The sequence below is a fragment of the Sorghum bicolor genome, chromosome 10 (genome assembly GCF_000003195.3).
Source record: "Sorghum bicolor cultivar BTx623 chromosome 10, Sorghum_bicolor_NCBIv3, whole genome shotgun sequence".
In the NCBI taxonomy this organism is placed as follows: Eukaryota; Viridiplantae; Streptophyta; class Magnoliopsida; order Poales; family Poaceae; genus Sorghum; species Sorghum bicolor.
In genome coordinates, this window is record NC_012879.2 from 33808281 (window position 1) to 33814190 (window position 5910).

Consider the following 5910-nt stretch of genomic DNA (forward strand, 5'->3'; position numbering starts at 1 on the left):
TTTTGAATAACTTACTGATATATCACGGTAAATTAGAGATATCATTCCGTAAAAATCAATTAAAAGAACTGTAAGCTGAGGAGAAAAGAACTGCACTTCCAGTGTCATAGCTCGTGCTGCTTGTCCACTGCATTCACATCCCTTACCTGATGAGTATGGATGCACGAACGAATTCGAACGAACCAACCTGCGGGCTAAACAAGGTAATGAAACAAAAAGAAACACAGGAATATAAATACAGAAGCAAATGGGAAGGAGAGCTCTTTGAATTTTATAATATATTCTACAATAGGAATGAACCATCTACGAAATAAATTCAGGACAAGTCATTCTCATGCATGAAGACTTTCTATTTTAATTAAATGAAATAAATTTGCACTATTCATTTCAGACTTAGTCGACAATTCAGGCTCCTGCTCAGTAGTTACACACCTGAGAACAATCCACCAGCCCAACAAGCTGAAACCATAGCAACTCAGCCAAGAATATTTTAGATGAAAGTAAATATTTTTAGTCAATAAGAATACATATATCAGACACAAGAGGTAGTCATATCCCCTTATGATTCCTTGTGCTTTGGCACCATCCTGATTCTCCCAAGAGGGCTTGGCTTGTTCAAATTCCTCAAACTGCATTTCTCTGAGCTTCGTATGTAGGCCTTCTTTATCCATGTCAAATAATTTGATTTCTCCAGTTCGAACAGCTTTAATAAATCTAAGTTTGTTCTATGCCATTTTCAAGTCGCGGCCAGCCATTTCCACTAGCTTTTGCTGCATATTGACAATTACTAAATCTGATATCAAATAGTCCAAAGAATATGTGCCATTCAATTATTAAATGGAAACGTACCTTTCTTTTCTCATAAAAAGCAAGCCTGAAGTCATAGAATTCCTTAAGTACTAAAATAAATGACACAATTTAGTTACAATACGACAAAAGAAATAAAAAATGAAGGTCTTGTAGCATAAAGGTAGTACATACTTTGCTCTGGACTGTCATACTTTTTAATTATGCCATTTGAATCCAACAAATGCATATTTGATGTTCCTATTGATGTTCTCAGTTCAAACTTTCTCTGAAGATCTACTTCATTGGCTTGCGCCAAATTCTCAGAATTCTCATGCAAGTGTATCATAATTTCAACATCATTGCCGCCTCTCTTTTTTTCATAACTCTGTAAAATTATTATGATTAAAAACTAATGGACAACAATCATTTCATGATTAAAACATACTATGTAATCAATTACCTTGATGAATTTGTCTTCTCTGTCCATAAAAGTTTTAAGCTTCTTTTCATAATTCTCCATCGAGATCTTCACTGGGAGCTCACTTAGTTTTAGTGTTGTTTTGTCAACAACCTTTATGATACCACTAGCGGTATAGGTAACACCTGATTTCTTGGTCTTGGTAGTTTCGTTTTTGACACTCACTTCTCCCTGTTGGTTCATGTACAGAAAATGAAACACCAACATTAGATTTTTTTAAGACAAAAATAAAAACAGAATTGTAAAAAAAAGCATGTATTACTAACGTTGAAATGTCTAAACCACAGTTTCATTTCTTCCAACGTCTCTGATCCCTGTATCATTAGTTTCAAATTGTGTACAATATCTTTGGGATTGTAACAAGGAATCTTTGTGCTCCATCCGGTACCAATTCCTTCAGCTCCATTAACTAAATCATTGGAAGGATTGACAAATACCTAAAAAGTGACAACCAGGCCTTAGCTACTTATTATAAAGGTCAAATTGCTGAGGATGGATGAAGCAAGTGGTGCCTAGTTATTACCATGAAGGTTCAATTGATTGCCCATCTTCACGCAAATATTCGAGCAAAATATCATCATTTTCATTAAATATCCTGCGAGTGATACTGGATAACTCAGTGAAGATATATCTAGCACTAGCAGCATCTTTGCCTCCCTAAAATGAAAAACAAGCATGAATAAAATGTTTAACAACTAGTTTTCTCATAGTGGCTTGATAACTCACCTCTAATCTTGTACCAAATTGTCCATTGGGACGCAAAAGATTGATATTGTTGCTTCCAACAAAATCTTGAGCCATTCTTACTATTGTGTTTGATAGATTTTCTTCACCGTGATGATAAGCAGAACATTCTGCCACAGACGCGGCGAACTGTGCCACCTGTGATCAAGTAGTAAATTAGCAATATTATAAGGCTAATTTAGAGAGAACATGACACATAAATCATAATATGGCAGCCCAACCAGAGGCTCAACCCTTTTCTACTTATAAGTTAGGACAGAAGCTTTGGAGTGGATATGATTCTCATCATCATAGACTATCTGGAACAAGATTGAGATTGACCACCCACAAGACAAAAGTTTCAAGCAAGCTAGTCTACCTTTATATATTTAGGTGCCAGTATACATAAGGAAACTAAAACTAAATATAAAATGGCAATACAATCTAAAGAAACTATGGAATACAAAAGATCGAAGCCTACCATATTCTCGGCCATAGCGTCGACTAATATCAAAATATGTGGAAAAGATTCATATTAGAAAAAACAAATGATAGTTGGGATGCCATACCTTTGTTTCCTTGTTCAAATTTTTCTTAAATGCGCTGAACATTATCTTTCTCTGCCCTTTCTTAAATCCATCTACATTTGCGGCCATACAAAGCTTCAAAAGGAGCCATTTGGATACTTTCTTGATAACTATTGTTGTAAGAGAATTCAGCTAAGGGTAGCCATTTCTCCCATGCACCCTTGGAAGATATCACACATGCCCTCAACATATCCTCTAAAATTTGATTCACACGCTCAGTCTGACCGGAGGATTGAGGGTGGTAGGCTGAACTGCGAACCAACTTTGTACCAAGGAGTGAATGCAGATGCTCCCAAAAGCGAGCAATAAACTGCGGACCTCTATCAGAAATAATATTGCAAGGCACTACATGCAATCTAACAATCTGAGAGAAGTAAAACTCAGCATAGTCGGAAGGTCGGTATGTAGAACGTACGGGAATAAAGTGAGTTGACTTGGTTAAACGGTAAACAATCACCCATATGGAATTGTGTCCCTTTTGGGTAGGGGGAAGGCCAACAATGAAATCCATGCTGATTTCTTTCCACTTCTAGCCCGGAACCGACAACGGTTCCACTAAACCTGGAGGTTTAAGGTGAACTGCCTTTACCCTGCAGCAACTATCACACCTAGCAACATAAGCTGCTATCTCCTTCTTCATCTTGGTCCACCAGAAATGAGGTTTCAAGTCTTGGTACATTTTGCTACTACCAGGACGAATGGACAACTTGGAAGAATGAGCTTCATCTAAAATTTTGTTGCGTAGGTCACGGTCTTTAGGTACAACTAGTCGATCGTCAAACCATAGTACACCCTTCTCATCTACCCTAAATTGCTTGGTGTCTTGCTCTTGCATTTTTCTTTTGATATGGAAAATACCACGATCAGACTTTTAGAGCTCTATGATTTCACTCTCTAACGAGCAGCTGAGTACGATGTTGTACAGGACCACAGGATGCAATAAATTGAAGCCTTCCTCTAGGAGAGGTCTAACATGTTGTTTCCGACTGAGATCAACAGCTACAACATTGGCCATGCCCGGATGATAGTGTACTTCTAGATTGTAGTCCTTTATCAACTCCAACCATCTTCTTTGTCTCATGTTTAGCTCGGGCTGAGTGAATATATATTTAAGGCTCTTATGGTCAGTGTAAATGTGACATAGATTACCCAACAGATAATGCCTCTAGAGTTTCAACGCATGTACCACTGCTGCCAACTCTAGATCATGAGTCGGGTAGTTGGCTTCATGTTTCCTCAACTGTCGAGAGGCGTAGGCAATAACTCAGCCTTCTTGCATAAGCACACAACTTAGGCCAGTGCCGGAAGCATCACAAAAGACGTCAAAAGGCTTTTTAATGTCAGGCTGTGCCAGAACAGGAGCGGTGGTCAGCAAATGGCATAAAGTGGTGAAAGCGACTTCACATTCCTGGGACCACACAAACTTTACATCTTTTTGCAGTAGCTTGGTCATAGGCTTAGCTATTTTGGAGAAATTCGGAATAAAGCGACAATAATGTCCAGCTAGACCGAGAAAACTCCGAACCTCGTGCACTGAAGTCGGGGCCTTCCAGTCTAGAACCTCCTGCACTTTTGACGGGTCAATAGAAATACCCTCTTCGGATAAAATATGGCCTAGGAAAGGCACTTTCTTCAGCCAAAACTCACACTTGCTGAACTTGGCGTAGAGCTGATGTTCTCGCAATCTAGTGAGTACAATCCGAAGGTGCTTCTCATGTTCTTGGACATTTTCATAATAAACCAATATATCATCAATGAACACCACCACAAACTTATCCAGTTCAGGCATGAACACCGAATTCATTAGGTACATGAAATGAGCAGGGGCATGAGTCAGACCAAAGGACATGACTAAGTACTCATACAACCCATACCTGGTAGAGAAAGTCGTTTTAGGAATGTCTTTGGGTCGGATCTTGATTTGATGATACCCAGATCTCAGATCAATCTTGGAGAATACTTTGGCCTTAGCTAATTGATCAAACAGGATATCAATGTGAGGCAATGGATACTTGTTTTTAACAGTCACGACATTAAGGGGACGATAGTCTACACACATACGTAGAGACTTGTCCTTCTTCTTAACAAAGTGAGCCGGACAACCCCATGGAGAAGAACTAGGCCGAATAAGACCTTTCTCTAGGAGTTCTTGCAATTGCTTCTTCAACTCCGCCAACTCGTTGGGTGGCATTCGGTATGGCCTTCTAGAGATAGGTGCGATACCCGGAATTAGATCAATTTTAAACTATATGTCCCTGTCCGGTGGCAGACCGGGCAGATCCTCTGGAAAGACATCCGGAAACTCACACACTACAGGAATATCTGACACAGTGAGTGGCCTAATAGCATTGGCAGCGTGACGGATGTCATCATTCTTGGGAAGCTGGACTAAGAAGGCTTCTTTGCTATCAGGCTCTCGCAACATGACTACCCTCGTGGACGTGTCTATTAGCACCCCATTATTGCTCATCCAATTCATCCCTAAGATAACATCTATTCCCAAGCCCGGCTCACTTTGTTTGTGGAAATTTGGTTCCCAGCAGCACTAATGCAGAACTTGCCACTGTCAAGATCAACTACATGCTGTCTATGCTTAGATGCGAATGCTTGACTCATAAATGAATGCGAAGCTCCAGAATCAAACAAGACAACTGCAGGATGTTGATTGACAAGAAACATACCAGCGGTGACCACTTCACCTTCAGGAATTTCTTCAACTGTGGTGTAGTGCACTTGACCAGTACGGTTATTACCTCTTGCTGCAGAATTCCTCTTGGGATAAGGGCAATCTCTCGCCCAGTGACCAACTTGTTTGCAAGTGAAGCAAGGGCGGTTGTCAGGGGAAGTCTTAGGACTTCCTTGACCCGTAGCACGCCTAGGAAGAGCAACTGTGAAGGACTTACGAACTCCTGTCTTCACATTTGACTTTTTCTGCGGCGGCCTGTACCTAGTCACAGCATTGGGTGAGCGATAGGCTGGTTTGTTTGTCACCGGAGCCTTGGACTGCGAAGCACCTGCCTCATAGGCCCTTTTGCGGTTCTTGGACGCGGCATACACGACGTTGGAGTTCTCTTGAGTCAACGCATCACTCACAAACTCATTAAAGGTGGTACTCTTGTTACCAGCTATGTTCTTGGACAACTTGGGTCCCAGTCCCCTCTTGAAACTTGCAAGCTTCTTGGCTTCAGTATCAACCATTTCAGGAGCATAGCGAGACAAATTATTAAAAGCATGAAGATACTCAGTCAAGCTTTTAGTGCCCTGTGTCAGGTTCATGAACTTGGTATGCTTGATAGTCATTAAGCCTTGGGGAATATAAGTGTTCCTGAAAGC

At 40.4% G+C, this 5910-nt stretch overlaps 1 pseudogene; it reads right to left on the reverse strand.

Moving 5' to 3' along the window:
- Positions 726–2646, reverse strand: LOC8085327 (annotated as a pseudogene).